Below are 19,197 nucleotides of genomic sequence, written 5' to 3'. Positions count from 1 at the left end.
ATGAAATGGAAAAATATAGTTTTATATAGGGATAATTATTAGTTGTCCTCTTACTTTGATTTTATTACTACTTTATCCCCTGTATTTTTTAAAATTGCTAATCCAATCTCTAACTTTGTCTACAATTACTAATGCCTTCTACCGTTAAACTTCGTTAGTTTACTGATGATGTGGTATCCATATATTTATTCAAAATCCAAAAAATAATCCTGTAACTATCTTTTTACTTATTTACTCTTTTGTCAAGTTATAATACTACCCTTAATTAACTATGGAAAAAAAATTAACTTTATATTAACTTTTCTTTTTAAAAATAAAAAACTGAATAAATGAAAGATGTGATTTTTCTTCTCTAAAAAAAAAATCACCAAATAAAGGAATCTAATTAAATAAAACTTAAAATAGAAACTAAAATATTAAGAAATATCAAATTTAATTCAAATTTGGAAATTGAAAATCATCTAATATATGTTGACCATAATATATATTATCAAATTTTCTATCAATTAGCATCTTATATGCTAATTTGTTTGTAAAATTTTCATCATGGTGATAATGAAAAATTTAAGTGGAATGTGAAAGTTTCAACAACCATAAGTATGTAGTCCCACCAAATCCAAAACTAATTCTAAAATACAAGATTTTAAGGATATAATTGACATTCAATATAGTTTCTATAAATGAGGGTAATGCAATATTTTTGACTTCTTAATTCTAAGGGCAAAATAGATATTTCATATTTGATGTTAACAGCCACTTAACACCGTTAGAAATGAGGGAGCAATAGTAATTTCACAAAGAATAGGGTTTGATTAGTAATAAAACCAAAGTATAAGGGGGCAATAGTAATTATCCCTTTTATATAAAATACCATTTGACAAAATGCAAGAATTATTTTTTTCCCAATAATAGAAAATTTCATATACACTATGAACTCTTTAAAAAAAATTTGACAAAGCAAAAACAGATATTAAAGATAGGAAATCATCTGAGAAATAGCTAGACACTGAAATGCTAATATATCTTGCTGGGTTAGTTCCGAGAAGCTCTCCAGTTTCTCAATGTTTAGCTTCAGAATAAGAATCTTTGAGCTGATCATTGTACGGGCTACACCAACGCTTCTCTTTCTCCCTGAGCTTCTAAATCACCAAACAGTTGGTGGGTTCCGACACTGCTAGCTTCCAAAACCCTGAGGATTTTCTTTATAGTGCTTCACAAAGAGAATAACTTAACATGGATTTTCCAAATATTTGGAGTTGAAACATGGAAAAAACAGAATGAAGCCAATATTTGATTACTGTTTGCCAGTGGTGCCTGTAACAGTAGAATATAAATCTATTTTCACTGGCACAGACTAAGAGAAAAGAGAAAGAGAGAGAGAGAGAGAGAGAGTCTCACCCAGAATTAATTGAAGAACAGCAAGGCTTCCTACAACATACGGTTCTGCTCTCTTGCACTGGCAAAGAGTCTCTTAGTATCACTTAATTTGTCTCTTTACTGGGTTCCATTTAGGTATTGTATTTATATCCTTCACAATGTTGTTGTTAAGGATCACTAAGCCTGACAGACAGATATCACCCAAAACAAACAATTATCTATAATAAAATAAAGTGAAAATCGGAGACCTTTAGATGTTGATCTTCTAATGTTGCGTGTTTCATATCTAAATTCCCTTGATTTGTTTAACTCACCTATTTCCGCTGTTTGGCTAACCCACACTGTTGAGATCAGCTTTGGGTCTAAAATCAACTCTGCCTAGCAAGGTTTGAACAACCAACGGCCGTACGTAACTAACCCTAGCTAGCACCTGGCTTGTACGAGGAAGCAGCTCCTCTCAAAGGAGCAAAGAATTGAGTTTAATAATGATATAGTTTACCAAACAAAGAATTTAATAAGAAAAATACTAACCCCACCCCCCAAAAAAATAAAAACAAATGAAAAGTAAAATCCAAGGATGGATAACTGAACCATTGTTGCGTGCTTGCTTCATATATATTTGATTAAAAGTCTCTCTCTCTCTTGCTTTCATTTCTGCTTTGTTCTACATAAATCACAGTTGCATTTCTTAAATCTTGAAGTGTTTCAACAGTCCACGTACTTTAGATAAAAAGAACCTACATATGCATTAGACCATAATCTACTTTTCAACTTTGATGTAAGCATGTAGGTTACTTATTGTAGTTGAATATTCTTTCTTATTAATACAAGTTACCTTTTAGCTAAAAATAAAAAGAAATTTAGCATAACACATGGCTAACTTACTGAAAAAACTAAGTTGTTTACATAAACAGAAAAAAAAGTTACCTATTTTTATGCTTTTAGGTCTTGCAAGTAATCAAGAAGCTTGAAAAGTCTTCTACGATTCTGTGGCTCTGATTCAACTTAGAACAAATTCACATGTGTAAATAGTGATCATTTGTTTTTGTTATTCAATGTGATTAATTACCTTCATTAAGATTGGAAGAGTTAAATGTATAAGAAGCAACATTCACATGAACATTTGTTGGTTACTATTCTTTTGCTGATGGATGATTTGTATTAAGAAAAGAGGGGGAAACAAGGAAGAAAAGAAAGTATAAACTCAGAAGTTATTGGTTTACATACACTCACCAGCAGGTTAGTTTGAAAAGAATTTCAATATCATTGAACAATTGAAAGTGACTTCTAAACACCATGTATTATGAAGTTTAGATTCTAAGTTTTAATGTTCAGTTGGCCTAAAATATCAAGAAAAGATAGGATTGTGTATAAGTATAATTATTCAGCTTATACACAAAATTGCAATATTCTTCTTTAAATTGGAGGTGAACGCCAAGTTCCTCAAAATAACTACATTTGAATATTGAATAAGATTGAGTTAGAATCTTTTGAAATAGAGCAGATATTGTGGTCTAGATTCATTGATCATTTTTGACTCTGAAATATTTTAAAATTGATTACTAAATTTTATTTTACTTTTCAAATGTACAATCAAGCTTGCTTTTTTTCCCGTGTAAAATACAATCAAGCTCGCTAAAAACAAAAGGTTAAATCGATATATCTCTTGCAACCTTTCAAATTAAAAGTCAAAATATCTTTCAAATATACAATCAAATTTTAATTTCTATACTTGCACCCGAAAGAATCCAAAGCAATCTTCCTAATTAAAAGTCAAAATATCAGAACCAACTCAAATGGGTAACTGCATGTGATGCCGAAATTAAAAGAAACGAGGCCAAACAAAATAATGGATAGAATAAAGAATTGTGTTTTTCAAAGTTTTTCTAGAAACAACAATATTCAGCTGCTCTTCGAAAGACACACAAAACATGATTTTATAGTAACAAGAAACCTAAAAAAGAAAAAAAACCATTGAAAACGGTAAAATGCCTAAAACGCATTCAAAACGATTCCGAAAAGAAAAAAAACGACATTCATTACCGCAAAGCAATGAGTTCGTATCAACATGACAAATTTCAGCCCATTCAAAATCCGGGACCCCGAGAAACCCCATATGCATCAGCATGATGCAGTTGGTCGTCAATTTCTTATTTTATGTTTGAATCCAAACACAGAATCAGATAATCAAGCATCTTATCTTCCAAATTGATTTTTAATGTGAGGAGGCATTTTGTCTTCTGCTTAAGTGAAAAGTCACCAATGGTGTCATAAGATAGATCATACGAGCTGTTAGTAGTTGGTCTTCAACTATTATTTCATAATCAAATAAAAAATAAGAGCAAAAGTCTTAGAAGAGACGAAACACATATCATAGAAATTTGTCATTTACATTATTTTTCATAGAATCTGATTGTTACACAAAAGGAACCACACTTGTAATTTGAAAGAAAAAAAAAAATCCACTGAAAGATCCAGCGGTATATTAACCTAAAGATCAATATAAAAATAGGTTATGTGATGCCAAGTATCGCTGACAATCCTTAGCAGAAACTTAATGGGTGCCCTCAATCGGCATTGCATCTTTCTCTTCTTCTTCTTCAGAACTTGAAACAATGCTCTTTATTTGCGCAATATTTCTCATTGTCCTCACATACCATAAGGCACAAAGAAGATAGAATATCAAATTTGTGAAGCTTAAAATAGCGAGAAGCGCATAGAAATAGTATAGTTTGCCATAGTTTATGTTACTGGTTAGCCATCCAATGCCGGGCTGGGTTCCTGTCACTCTTTGAACTATGGTAACCAAGAAGGTACTGACAAAAAACCCAATTCCCACAGTTGAGAGGAAAAGTCCAGTGCTCATTGATTTCATTCCTTTTGGAGATCTTGTTATGAAGAAATCAAGTTGACCACTGTAAGTAAATGATTCAGCTACACCAACAAAAAAGAACTGTGGAATCAACACATAGAATTTCATAGGTAGAGTTGGGACAGTGGGACCCACAACTCTAACCACCGCCAACCTTTGTGCCTCCACAATTGCAGCAATTGTCATGGCCAAAATTGAAAAGACGATACCAACGGCTATTCTTTGCAAGTGGGTGAAGCCTACAAGTTCAAAATAATGAAACCATATTAATTAGTTTTTGTTAGAATTCTTTCTATTTTTCTTCTGCTTCTTCTTCAAAAGAGTATTGTTGCAAGTAATGGGCTTTAAAATATGGAAGTAAATGTAATTTATTAACCTACCATGTTTCCCTTTCCACCACTTCATCAACCTAATGATCACTTGGTCATAGAAAGCAGCACCAATCAATATTCCCAATATGTAGAAGGCACTGAAAGAGCCTGCTGGGATTTTAAAATTGCCAATTGAGCTGTCCATTGTTGAAGCTTGTTGCACAGAGAAAGGTAAGCACCTGTGAATGTATGCACCAGAAATAAATTGTGGAAGCCCAAATTGGCAATAGTCTAACCACCATCTTCACCTCCTCTACTTTAGTCACTGAACAAAGATTCCATCTGTTTTGAATCACTGAACCATCGCTCCCATAGTCCTCTTTGTTTAAAATTGCAGCCTTGTCCAAACAACTATTGAAACACAGCAAAACCAATTAAAAATAGGAATGGTTTAGCTTTGCCATATGTGTTTGATTATCTACATATTTGCAACTCTGTATACTTACCGAAATTGGTCTGTGTGATGGATTCTTGCGGCAATGTCGGTTGAGTCTTCATACAAGGTATCAACATTGCTAGGATATTCAAGTTTCCTCTTCCTTAGAGCAGCAGCTATAACGTTGAGAACTTGAACAATGGGGCTTCCCGAGCATTCCCTGTACCTATACTTTGTAGTCCTTGAAAGATAGATTAGTGTTCCAACAAAGAAAAAGATAGAACAAAGCCCATATCCCCAACTCCGAGAAACATAGTCTTGTACATAGATTCCCAAGGTGACACCAAGTATGGTTCCAAGACTAATGACGAAATAAAATCTACTAAAAAAGTAGTCCATCTTAGATTTTTCCTTCTTATCATTCTCATCGAATTGATCAGTTCCAAATCCTGATACATTAGCTTTAAGTCCTCCTTGACCCAATGCTATCACATATAGAGCAAGATTGAGAACTCCAACTTGAAACCCATTTGCTGGTATGCAGCTACTACTATTGAGAGGGCAAGCAGGTGGACGTAGTCCTGGGACAGCGCATGAGATTGATAAAATGGCTGAACCCTGAAACATTGAGATATCATATATTACTTTATATACAAAAATACGAACTTCAATTTATAAAGCATACATGTAAAGTAATTAAAGATGATTCAATCAGAAGAATCAGTGAGCTTGGATGTAAAGGGTGCAACTACTGTTGTGGGATGGGTGCTTGGTTTGTTTGTATAACATGATTAGATATATATGTTGTACTATTTTTCGCTTTTAATATAAATTAAATTTTAGAAAAAAAAATTTTTTTTGCTCTTTTTCTGTCACTTACCACAGCAAGGATCACTGCAGAAATGGCAACTGTCCAATATCGGCCTAAGAAAGTGTCTGCCACAAAACCACCAAGCAAACACAAGAGATATCCTGCGCCGGAAAAGTTTGATACAATATTTGCGGAAGTTGCACTAGGAAGATGCAAAGTGGGACCAGTGTAAGTCACGAGGTTGGCTGCGATTTGCATGGTAGTAAACCTCTCGCATGCCTCAGCAACTACACAAGTTTTGATCGTTAGTAAAATGAAATACTAACATTTTTTTTTTTTAATTCACATTAGCAATGAATAACATTCTTTGGTACCTAGGATAGAAGCTGCGGACAACCATCCTCCAGTTTTGGTCTTATCGGCTGGTCGACCCTTGTAGTCTATCGCATCGAAGCTTTTGGAACTCATTTTCCTCTGCTAGGAAATATAAAACAAGATTACTTAGAAAATAGTAAAATCACTTAACCTAGAATGAAGTCAATGGAAATTCTCTCAAACAAGCAATCCAATTGGATGGAAATTCTTTTGATGGTCTATAGATCTCAAAGGAGGCAGATTTATTTTCCTCGAGAACCTGCCATATGATTTAATAAACAAAAATCAAGAATTGAAAAAAAATCAGAGACTATTTGGGAACTGTTTTCTATTGATAAAAGAAGGTGACTCCTTTGAATGCATAAGACTACTTGGTGAAGTGATTTCTATCTAAGAACGTAACTGCATGCATGCATGAAACCTAATAAGTATCTCTCTTTTAAACGATTTGATTCATAGAGTGCAACATTGTCATTTTAGAGAGAGAATTGAATGGTGCAGGCGTAGGGTTAAGAAATAAATAATAACGATAATAATTATAATAATAAAAAAAAAAAAAGAGTTAAAATTTTAAATCAGTTTTGCAAAATGACAAACTATGTCCACCACAACAGAAAAACAAAAGAGATGATCATCGATCGATCACCTGAGACTTTGAAGAACACCTACAGTTTTCCTTGAGTGAATCTTCCTACAGGTTTCTCTTACAGAGACAAAGAGTCACTTGTTTAGCTCTTTGTTGGCTTTCCCATGGAACCTTGGTAATGTATTTATATCACTCACAACGGTTTAGAACACAAGCACTGGCACGCATGTAGTTACCAAAGCCAGAAAATGTCACCCGTGTTTCATGTTGCATGTTTGATATTTCATAAGAAATGGGACCTGATTCATTTTGGTTATCTCGTATCTAGATTTTTTTTAATTTATCTTGATTTTCTATTTGGTGCAGATGCTGAACTAAGATTAGAGTGTGTCCTGGCATGGGTGAACCACCATTGAATATCTAGTCTGGGTTTGACAGGATCCAAAACTCACGCTTAGAATATCTAGCGTTTTATTTTTCAAAACAAAATTAAATATATAATATCTTTCAAGTATTTTCCTTATAAACAATGGTGGAGCCACCTTGGGGTTGGGCGGCCATGGCCCCCCTTTTAAAAAAAGTTTAATTATTTTACAATTTTTCTTAAATTTTTCTTCTTCCTACATGTGAAATATCATTTTCTGGCCCCTCAAATATTGGTTTTTTTTTTTTTTTTTTTTTAATTATTTAAGGTAAAGATGATGGGCATAAACTACATCTTCAATAATTATCCAATGGTTGCGATTGAACCCTATTATGAGTAAGAAAAAGTAAAATCTAATTCATAATCCTTAAAGTCTCTCCATATTTATTCTCTCTTTCTATTCTTATTCATTTTCTCTTCTCTCTTCTTTCTTCTGGCATGGTTTAAGGAAATTTGAAAAAGTTAAAGTTAAAGAGTTTATTCCTAAATTTTCTCCACAATATGTTATTTTGTTATTCTTTCTCTTTTTTCTCTTTTTTATTATTTGAATTTATATGGTATCTCTTTTTCAAATTATTTTTTTTATTATTCCTTTTATTTGATTTTTATATTGTGAATTATCTAGAATTGTAAAATAACCAACTACCATGATTCGTTTGGTTTGCATCTAGCCTTCTACTGTTAAAATCTTCTTCTTCTTTTTGCCTTTAATGTTGATTTTGTAAGATTTTTTTAAAAAATTTAAAAAAAAACATTAATTAAAAATAAAAGTATTTTATAAGATTTTTGTAATAAAAAACATTAATTAAAACTAAAAAAATATTTTATAAGATATTTATTTGTTAGCTATCCTTATGTTTTAATTTACTCTTCTTCTTTTTTTTGTAAATAATTTACTTATATTTTTGTAAGGGTAAAAGTGTCATTATTAATGATTACCTATATTTTTAATATGTGAGGACCATGTCTAAATATGATAATATAATTCAAAGGTGGGATCTTTAGTGGCTCCCACATGGACCCCTACAATGTGTGGTGAAAATGCATTATTTCTTCCCTGATGGGGAGATGATCCAAGCTCTCATTATCTATCCCCTCCCCCCTTAAATATTGAATCCTGGCTCCCCTTGTCTATAGAAAAACAATAATTAGATACTACTGTATTAAAGTTTTTAATGTTCAGAGGATGAGCATCCGCAAAATGGTAAGATAACCCTATTCCTAAGATACAGAGGTTAAAATTAATATATCTATCACACATTTACCCCTCCTCAAAATCCTTATATGAACAAAATCTTATCACTTTATTTTCAAATGATATTTAGTAATGCCTCTTTTTTTATTTTTTATTTTTTTAGCGTTAAGTAATGTTAGGAGTTAGTGTGCAAAGATTATTTGATATATATATATATATATTTTAAATTCAAGTGTTAATGCAAAAGTCCACCATACCTTTCATTAAAATGAGATATTTATAAGAATATCACTTTGCCGCCATTGCTAAGTCATGGACAGCTATAAGCTTGAGTGTTAGACTCCAATATGGGGAAAAATCACAAGAGGTAAGTCTTTTTTACCTATTATTTATTAGGAGTAGAAAAGTAATTTAATTAAATATTAAATCAATATACCAACTACTTAAGGTTGATTTGGGCATTTAAAATAAAAATAATAATAATAATAATAATAATAATAATAATAATAATAATAATAATAATAATATTAATAATATGTTATCCATTAACAAATGATTCCTAATGGCAATAAATATTAAGAAGTCTTAAACAACTCTAAATGTAATGTGAAGATTGACAATTAGAATCCAAGAGAATGGAAAGATGTATAAGGTTTTTCTTCTTTTTTTTAATAAAAAAATAAGGTTTTTCTTTGTCGGACACTTCATATTATGTTGAAAACTCACATATCCTATAAAATTATTAAATAAAAGAAGATTGTAATTATTTTAGTCTCACTCATCTTCATTCCCAGTTTTAAATTCCAAATTATTGCAATCTAGAGAAAATTGACCATTTTTGCATAACCCATGAAAAAAGAAATAAAAAAAAATAAAAATAATAAATTCCTTCTTTCTTTCTTTTCTTTCTTCTTCTTCCTTTATTTTTTCTTCTTTTAAATAGTTGTCCCTACCACAAATAATGACCACCTAAAGTAATACACGGCTCAATATTTTTAATTTCCTTATGTAATTAATTTAACAATCAAAAACCATTTTCTTCACCTTGTTCTTTAAAATCATATTCTACTTTTACTTGGCAAGAGAACTTTTAGAATGCATAAAAATGCATAATTTGTCATGGCATGAATAGTGACACATCCAATAATAGTGGAGAGTGAATAAGCATGTTGGAACTTGGAAGTTAAATGATACCAAGAGCATTATTACTTATCATCTTTTATATTTTGTTTAGGGTGTTTTCCAAGTCATGTGACCATTCGTTTTCATTATAATGATCATAGATTCACAAAAGAATCTATATATTCAAAGTATTCTTCAAGAATCCTAACCCAACTCTTGTATTTAATTTCAAAATATACAAGATTATTTTAGGGCCTGTTTGGTTACATGAATCTATAGATTTCAAATCTTCTGGATTCATGAATCGAGAATTATACCCGTTTGGTTGTAAAAATCTCTAGATTCATGAAATCTACAGATTCACGTTTTTAGTGTAAAAAGGTGAATCTGTAGATTTATGGGTAAGGGGTGAAATCCAGAGATTTCAAAAAAGCTATACAATTGTACATTCACAAAAATCATGTCGATCAAATAAATTTTTAGGATGAATTCACAGATTTCATTCCACAACCAAACACTTAATTTTATAAATTATAACTCCATAGATTTGAAGTCTATAGATTTGAAATCTCTAGATATTTGAAATCTCCAGACTCATGTAACCAAACAGGCCCTTAAATAAGGTATACAATTATGATTGATAACACTAAAAAAAATTAATTTTCTTTTGGAGAGCAGCTAAATATTGTTGTTTCTAAAGAAATTTGTTTGATATGGAGTTCTCCACTTCTCCATTCATTCTTCTATTTAGCCTAGTTTTTTTTGTTGTTTTGGTTTCAATGAGGCTTTTTATCTTCTGCTGAAGTGAAAAGTATTCAATGGCCTCATAAAATAGATCATTAGAGCTATTAGTAGTTGGTCTTCAACCATTATGACATAATCTTTTTTCTTTGGTAGATATTATGACATAATCATATAAAAAATAAAAGCAAGAGTCCCAGAAGGGACGAAACACATATCATAGAACAACTTTGTCATTTACATTATTTCATAGAATCTGATTATTACACAAAAGGAACCACATTTGTAATTTGAAAGGGAAAAAAATCCACTGAAAGATCCAGCAGTGTATCAACCTAAAGATCAATACAAAAATAGGTTATGTGATGCCAAGGTATCGGTGACAATCCTCAGCAGAAACTTAATGGGTGCCCTCAATCGGCATTGCATCTTTCTCTTCTTCTTCTTCTTGAACTTAAAACAATGCTCTTTATTTGTGCAATACTTCTCATTGTCCTCACATACCATAAGGCACAAAGAAGATAGAATATCAAATTTATGAAGCTTAAAATAGTGAGAAGCGCATAGAAATAGTATAGTTTGCCATAGTTTATGTTACTGGTTAGCCATCCAATGCCGGGCTGGGTTCCTGTCACGCTTTGAACTATGGTAACCAAGAAGGTACTGACAAAAAACCCAATTCCCACAGTTGAGAGGAAAAGTCCAGTGCTCATTGATTTCATTCCTTTTGGAGATCTTGTTATGAAGAAATCAAGCTGACCACTGTAAGTAAATGATTCAGCTACGCCAACAAAAAAGAACTGTGGAATCAACACATAGAATTTCATAGGTAGAGTTGGGACAGTGGGACCCACAACTCTAACCACAGCCAACCTTTGTGCCTCCACAATTGCAGCAATTGTCATGGCCAAAATTGAAAAGACGATACCAACGGCTATTCTTTGCAGGTGGGTGAAGCCTACAAGTTAAAAATAATGAAACCATATTAATTAGTTTTTGTTAGAATTCTTTTTATATTTCTTCTGCTTCTTCTTCAAAAGAGTATTGTTGCAAGTAATGGGCTTTAAAATATGGAAGTAAATGTAATTTATTAACCTACCATGTTTCCCTTTCCACCACTTCATCAACCTAATGATCACTTGGTCATAGAAAGCAGCACCAATCAATATTCCCAATATGTAGAAGGCACTGAAAGAGCCTGCTGGGATTTTAAAATTGCCAATTGAGCTGTCCATTGTTGAAGCTTGTTGCACAGAGAAGGTAAGCACCTGTGAATGTATGCACCAGAAATAAATTGTGGAAGCCCAAATTGGCAATAGTCTAACCACCATCTTCACCTCCTCTACTTTTGTCACTGAACAAAGATTCCATCTGTTTTGAATCACTGAACCATCGCTCCCATAGTCCTCTTTGTTTAAAATTGCAGCCTTGTCCAAAAAACTATTGAAACACAGCAAAACCAATTAAAAATAGGAATGGCTTAGCTTTGCCATATATGTGTTTGATAATCTAAATATTTGCAACTCTGTATACTTACCGAAATTGGTCTGTGTGATGGATTCTTGCGGCAATGTCGGTTGAGTCTTCATACAAGGTATCAACATTGCTAGGATATTCAAGTTTCCTCTTCCTTAGAGCAGCAGCTATAACGTTGAGAACTTGAACAATGGGGCTTCCCGAGCATTCTCTGTACCTGTACTTTGTAGTCCTTGATAGATAGATTAGTATCCCAACAAAGAAAAAGATAGAACAAAGCCCATATCCCCAACTCCGAGAAACATAGTCTTGTACGTAGATTCCCAAGGTGACACCAAGTATAGTTCCAAGACTAATGACGAAATAAAATCTACTAAAAAAGTAGTCCATCTTAGATTTTTCCTTCTTATCATTCTCATCGAATTGATCAGTTCCAAATCCTGATACATTAGCTTTAAGTCCTCCTTGACCCAATGCTATCACGTATAGAGCAAGATTGAGAACTCCAACTTGAAACCCATTTGCTGGTATGCAACTACTACTATTGAGAGGGCAAGCAGGTGGACGTAGTCCTGGGACAGCGCATGAGATTGATAAAATTGCTGAACCCTGAAACATTGAGATATCATATATTACTTTATATACAAAAACACGAACTTCATTTTGAAAAGCATACATGTAAAGTAATTAAAGGTGGTTCAATCCGAAGAATCAATGAGCTTGGATGTAAAGGGTGCAACTACTGTTGTGGGATGGGTGCTTGGTTTCTTGGTATAACATGATCAGATATATATGTTGTACTATTTTTCGCTTTTAATATAAATTAACTTTTAGCAAAAGAAAAATATTTTTTGCTCTTTTTCTGTCACTTACCACAGCAAGGATCACTGCAGAAATGACAACTGTCCAATATCGGCCTAAGAAAGTGTCTGCCACAAAACCACCAAGCAAACACAAGAGATATCCTGCGCCGGAAAAGTTTGATACAATATTTGCGGAAGTTGCACTAGGAAGATGCAAAGTGGGACCAGTGTAAGTCACGAGGTTGGCTGCGATTTGCATGGTAGTAAACCTCTCGCATGCCTCAGCAACTACACAAGTTTTGATCGTTAGTAAAATGAAATACCAACATATATATATTTTTTTAAATTCACATTAACAATGAATTACATTCTTTGTTACCTAGGATAGAAGCTGCAGACAACCATCCTCCAGTTTTTGTCTTATCTGCTGGTCGACCCTTGTAGTCTATTGCATGGAAGGCTTTGGAACTCATTTTCTTCTGCTAGGAAATATAAAACAAGATTAATTAGAAAATAGTAAAATCACTTAACCTAGAATGAATTCAATTAATGAACATTCTCTCAGACAAACAACCCAATTCGATGGAAATTCTTTTGAAGGTATATAGATCTCAAAGGAGGCAAATTGATTTTCCTCGCGACACCGCCATATGTTTTAATAAACAAAAATGAAGAATTGAAAAAAATCAGAGAGTATTTGGGAACTGTATGTTTTCCTCGCAAAACCACCAAACTGCATGCATGCATGAAACCTAATAAGTATCTCTCTTTTAAACGATTTGATTCATAGAGTGCAACATTGTCATTTTAGAGAGAGAATTGAATGGTGCAGGCGTAGGGTTAAGAAATAAATAATAACAATAACAATTATAATAAATAAATAAATAAATAAAAAAGAAGAAGAAAAAAAAAGTGAAAACTTTAAAATCAGTTTTGCAAAATGACAAACTTTGTCCACCACAACAGAAAAACAAAAGAGATGATCGATCGATCACCTGAGACTTTGAAGAACACCCACAGTTTAATTTCCTTGAGTGAATCTTCCTACAGGTTTCTCTTACAGGGACGAAGAGTCACTTGTTTAGCTCTTTGTTGGCTTTCCATGGAACCTTGGTAATGTATTTATATCACTCACAACGGTTTAGAACACAAGCACTGGCACGCATGTAGTTACCAAAGCCAGAAAATGTCACCCGTGTTTCATGTTGCATGTTTGATATTTCATAAGAAATGGGACCTGATTCATTTTGGTTATCTCGTATCTAGATTTTTTTTAATTTATCTTGATTTTCTATTCGGTGCAGATGCTGAACTAAGATTAAAGTGTGTTCTAGGTGAACCACCATTGAATATCTACTCTAGGTTTGATTGGATCCAAAACTTAAGCTTAGAATATGTAGCATTTTATTTTTCAAATAAAAAAATATATAATATCTTTCTACAAGGGTTTTCCTTATAGACAGTGGTGAAGCTGCATTGGGGTTGGGGTGGCCATGGTCCCCCACTTTTTATAAAAAATTTTAATTATTTTATCTATTTTTCTTAATTATTTTTCTTCTTAGATGTGAAATATCAATTTCTGCCCTTTAAAATATTAGAAAAAAAAAAAAAAAACCCCCCAAAAACCCTCCCCTTTTTTTTTTTTTTTTTTTTTTCTTTTTTTTCCCCCCCCCCCCTTCTTCCCCTTTTTTTTTAAAAAATAAAAATTTTTTTCCCCCCCCCCCCCCCCCCCCCCCCCCCCCCCCTCCCTTTTTCTTTTTTTTTTTCGATGATATTTTGCTTTTTTCATTTATAAAATATGAGTTAAGAGTTAAGGCATTTAATGCCACTGACACACCACTCAGTAAGTTGTGCAAAAATTGCTTTTTTATAAAATATGTGTTACACACTACATTCACAGTTATACATTTAAAGCCACACACGTAAGCCGACGCACCCATAAATGAAATTTATATCTTTTCGGGTGAGATTTCGCCGGTTTGCTGGTTGCCAACGTTTCGCTGGTTTCGGCAACCAGCAAACCAGCGATTCTCACCGAAACTTCGTTCCTTGGTTCCTACCACAAATAATTAACACGTTAAATAACACACGGGTCAATATTTTTAATTTCCTTATGTAATTAATTTAACAATCAAAAACCATTCTCTTCACCTTGTAATTTAAAATCATATTCAACTTTGACTTAGCAAGAGAACTTTTAGAATGCATGAAAATGCATAATTTGTCTTTGCAAGAATCGTGACACATTCAATAAGAGTGAATAAGCATGTTGAAACTTGGAAGTCAAATGATACCAAGCGCATTATTACTTATCAAATTTTCTATTTTGTTTAGGGTATTTTCCAAGTCATGTGACCATTCGTTTTCATTGTGATAATCAATAATCATAGATTTACAAAAAAATCTATAAATTCAAAGTATTGTTCAAGAGTCTTAATCCAACTATTGTATTAATTTCACAATATACAAGATTATTTTAAATAGGTTATACAATTGTGATTGATGACACAAAAAAAAAAAAAATCTTCTTTTGGAGAGCAGCTGAATATTGTTGTTTCTGAAGAAACTTGTGTAAGACAAAGTTATCCATTTTTCCATTCATTCTTCTGTTTAGCCTTATTTTTTTTGTCGTTTCGGCATCAATGAGGCTTTTTGTCTTCTACTGAAGTGAAAAGTCATCAATGACGTCATAAGATAGATCATACGAGCTATTAGTAATTGGTCTTCAGCTATTACGACATAATCATATAAAAAATAAGAGCAAAAGTCCTAGAAGGGACGAAACACATATCATAGAACAACTTTGTCATTTACATTATTTCATATAATCTAATTGTTACACAAAAGGAAACACACTTGTAATTTTAAAAAACAAAACAAAAAAAAAAAATCCATTGAAAGATCCAGCGTATACTAACCTAAAGATCAATTAAAAAATAGGCTAGGTGATGTCAAGGTATCACTAACAATCCTTAGCAGAAACTTAATGGGTGCCCTCAATTGGCATTGCATCTTTCTCTTCTTCTTCCTCTTCAGAAGTTGAAACAATGCTCTTTATTTGCGCAATATTTCTCATTGTCCTCACATACCATAAGGCACAAAGAAGATAGAATATCAAATTTGTGAAGCTTAAAATAGCGAGAAGCGCATAGAAATAGTATAGTTTGCCATAGTTTATGTTACTGGTTAACCATCCAATGCCGGGCTGGGTTCCTGTCACGCTTTGAATTATGGTAACCAAGAAGGTACTGACAAAAAACCCAATTCCCACAGTTGAGAGGAAAAGTCCAGTGCTCATTGATTTCATTCCTTTTGGAGATCTTGTTATGAAGAAATCAAGCTGACCACTATAAGTAAATGATTCAGCTACGCCAACAAAAAAGAACTGTGGAATCAACACATAGAATTTCATAGGTAGAGTTGGGACAGTGGGACCCACAACTCTAACCACAGCCAACCTTTGTGCCTCCACAATTGCAGCAATTGTCATGGCCAAAATTGAAAAGACAATACCAATGGCTATTCTTTGTAGGTGGGTGAAGCCTACAAGTTCAAAAGAATGAAACCATATTAATTAGTTTTTGTTAGAATTCTTTCTATCTTTCTTCTTCTTCTTCAAAAGAGTATTGTTGCAAGTAATGAGCTTTAAAATATGGAAGTATAGTTTAATATGTAATTTATTAACTTACCATGTTTCCCTTTCCACCACTTCATCAACCTAATGATCACTTGGTCATAGAAAGCAGCACCAATCAATATGCCCAATATGTAGAAAGCTACTGAAAGAGCCTGCTGGGATTTTAAAATTGCCAATTGAGCTGTCCATTGTTGAAGCTTGTTGCACAGAGAAGGTAAGCACCTGTGAATGTATGCACCAGAAATAAATTGTGGAAGCCCAAATTGGCAATAGTCTAACCACCATCTTCACCTCCTCTACTTTAGTCACTGAACAAAGATTCCATCTGTTTTGAATCACTGAACCATCGCTCTCATAGTCATTTTTGTTTAAAATTGCAGCTTTGTCCAACCAACTATTTGAAACACAACAAAACCAATTAAAAATATGAATGAATGGTTTAGCTTTGCCATGTGTTTGATAATCTACATATTTGCAACTTTGTATACTTACCGAAATTGGTCTGTGTGATGTATTCTCACAGCAGTTTCAGTTGAATCTTCATACAAGGTATCAACATTGCTAGGATATTCAAGTTTCCTCTTCCTTAGAGCAGCAGCTATAACGTTGAGAACTTGAATGATGGGGCTTCCCGAGCATTTCCTGTACCTATACTTTGTAGTCCTTGATAGATAGATTAGTATCCCAACAAAGAAAAAGATAGAACAAAGCCCATATCCCCAACTCCGAGAAACATAGTCTTGTACGTAGATTCCCAAGGTGACACCAAGTATAGTTCCAAGACTAATGACGAAATAAAATCTACTAAAAAAGTAGTCCATCTTAGATTTTTCCTTCTTATCATTCTCATCGAATTGATCAGTTCCAAATCCTGATACATTAGCTTTAAGTCCTCCTTGACCCAATGCTATCACATATAGAGCAAGATTCAGAACTCCAACTTGAAACCCATTTGCTGGTATGCAACTACTACTATTAAGAGGGCAAGCAGGTGGGCGTAGTCCTGGGACTGCGCATGAGATTGATAAAATGGCCGAACCCTGAAACATTGAGATATCATAAATTAATTCATATACAAAAATATGAACTTCAATTTGAAAAGCATACATGTAAATTAATTAAAGGTGGTTCAATCAGAAGAATCAGTGACTTGGATGTAAAGGGTGCTGGGTGCAACTACTGTTGTGGGATGAGTGTTTGGTTTCTTTGTATAACATGATCAGATATATATGTTGTACTATTTTTAGCTTTTAATATTAATGAAGTTTTAGCAAAAAAATATATATTTTTTGCTCTTTTTCTGTCACTTACCACAGCAATGATCACTGCAGAAATGGCAACTGTCCAATATCGGCCTAAGAAAGTGTCTGCCACAAAACCACCAAGCAAACACAAGAGATATCCTGTGCCAGAAAAGTTTGATACAATATTTGCGGAAGTTGCACTAGGAAGATGCAAAGTGGGACCAGTGTAAGTCACGAGGTTGGCTGCGATTTGCATGGTAGTAAACCTCTCGCATGCCTCAGCAACTACACAAGTTTTGATCGTTAGTAAAATGAAAGACCATTTTTTTTTAATTCACATTAGCAATGAATAACATTCTTTGGTACCTAGGATAGAAGCTGCAGACAACCATCCTCCAGTTTTGGTCTTATCGGCTGGTCGACCCTTGTAGTCTATCGCATCAAAGCTTCTGGAACTCATTTTCCTCTGCTAGGAAGTAGAAAACAAGATTACTTAGAAAATAGTAAAATCACTTAACCTAGAATGAATTCAATGGAAATTCTCTCAAACAAGCAACCCAATTCGATGGAAATTCTTTTGAAGGTCCATAGATCTCAAAGGAGGCAGATTGATTTTCGTCGCAAAACTTCCATATGATTTAATAAACAACAATGAAGAATTGAAAAAAATCAAATACTATTTGGGTACTGTTTTCTATTGATAACAGAAGGTGACTCTCCTTTGAATGCATAAAGACTACTTGGTGAAATGCTTTCTATCAAAGAACGTAACTGCATGCATGCATGCTTGAAACCTAATAAGTATCTCTCTTTTAAAGGGTTTGATTCATAGAGTGCAACATTGTCATTTAAGAGAGAGAATGGTGCAGGCGTAGGCTTAAGAAATATATAGCTAGTAATAATAATAATTATAATAAAAAATAAGAAGAAGAAAAAAAAAAAAAGAGAGAAATTTAAATCAATTTTGCAAAATGACAAATTCTATCCACCCACAACAGAAAAACAAAAGAGATGATCGATCGATCACCTGAGACTTTGAAGAACACCCACAGTTTTCCTTGAGTGAATCTTTCTACAGGTTTCTCTTACAGGGACAAAGAGTCACTCAGCTCTTTGTTAGCTTTCTATGGAACCTTAGTAATGTATTTATATCACTCACAACAGATTTAGAACACAAGCATTGGCATGCCTGTAGTTACCGTAGCCAGCAAATATCACTCATGTTTCATGTTGCATGTTTGATATTTCATAAGAATGAAACTTGATTCATTATTATGATTATCTTGTATCTAGTCGGTGCTGATGCTGAACTAAGATTAGAGTGTGTCCTGGGTGAACCACTATTGAATATCTAGCGTTTTATTTTTTAAAGAAAAATATATAAAATCTTTCTGTAAGTATTTTCCAATAGAAAAACAATAATTAGGTACTACTGCATTAAAGATTTTAGTGTTCAGAGAATCAGAGGATGGGTATCAGCAAAATGGTAAGATGACTCTATTCCTAGGATACAGAGGTCAAAATTAATATATGCATTACACATTTACACCTCCTCAAAATCTTAATATGAACGGAATCTTGTCACTTTATTTTTCAAATGATAATTAGTGCAGCCAACGGCTGGACTGAGCAGCCGTACACCTATCCAACATCTGGACCGTTGAATGAAATGGTGCGGATTAAGGTGAGAGTACAACTGCCCATCCAACCGTTGGCTGCACATGCAACTGCTGCACTGAAGCAAAAGCGGTGAACGTGAAACCACATATTAAGTCTTGGTAAGTTTT

General features: G+C 33.2%; 3 pseudogenes; all 3 read right to left on the bottom strand.

Annotated features, from left to right (window-relative positions):
• Nucleotides 1-3,931: 3,931 nt before the first annotated feature.
• LOC149017323 (protein NRT1/ PTR FAMILY 6.2-like) lies at nucleotides 3,932-6,272 on the bottom strand (annotated as a pseudogene).
• Nucleotides 6,273-10,650: 4,378 nt separating this feature from the next.
• Nucleotides 10,651-12,975, bottom strand: LOC149017322 (protein NRT1/ PTR FAMILY 6.2-like; annotated as a pseudogene).
• Nucleotides 12,976-15,512: 2,537 nt separating this feature from the next.
• Nucleotides 15,513-17,846, bottom strand: LOC149017321 (protein NRT1/ PTR FAMILY 6.2-like; annotated as a pseudogene).
• Nucleotides 17,847-19,197: the final 1,351 nt, after the last annotated feature.

This window comes from Hakea prostrata, chromosome 4 (genome assembly GCF_041222555.1).
Source record: "Hakea prostrata isolate BN-2017 chromosome 4, UWA_Hpros_2, whole genome shotgun sequence".
NCBI classification, from domain to species: domain Eukaryota; kingdom Viridiplantae; phylum Streptophyta; class Magnoliopsida; order Proteales; family Proteaceae; genus Hakea; species Hakea prostrata.
The sequence above is the reverse complement of the archived record's forward strand: the minus strand, read 5'-3'. Positions and strand labels throughout refer to the sequence as shown.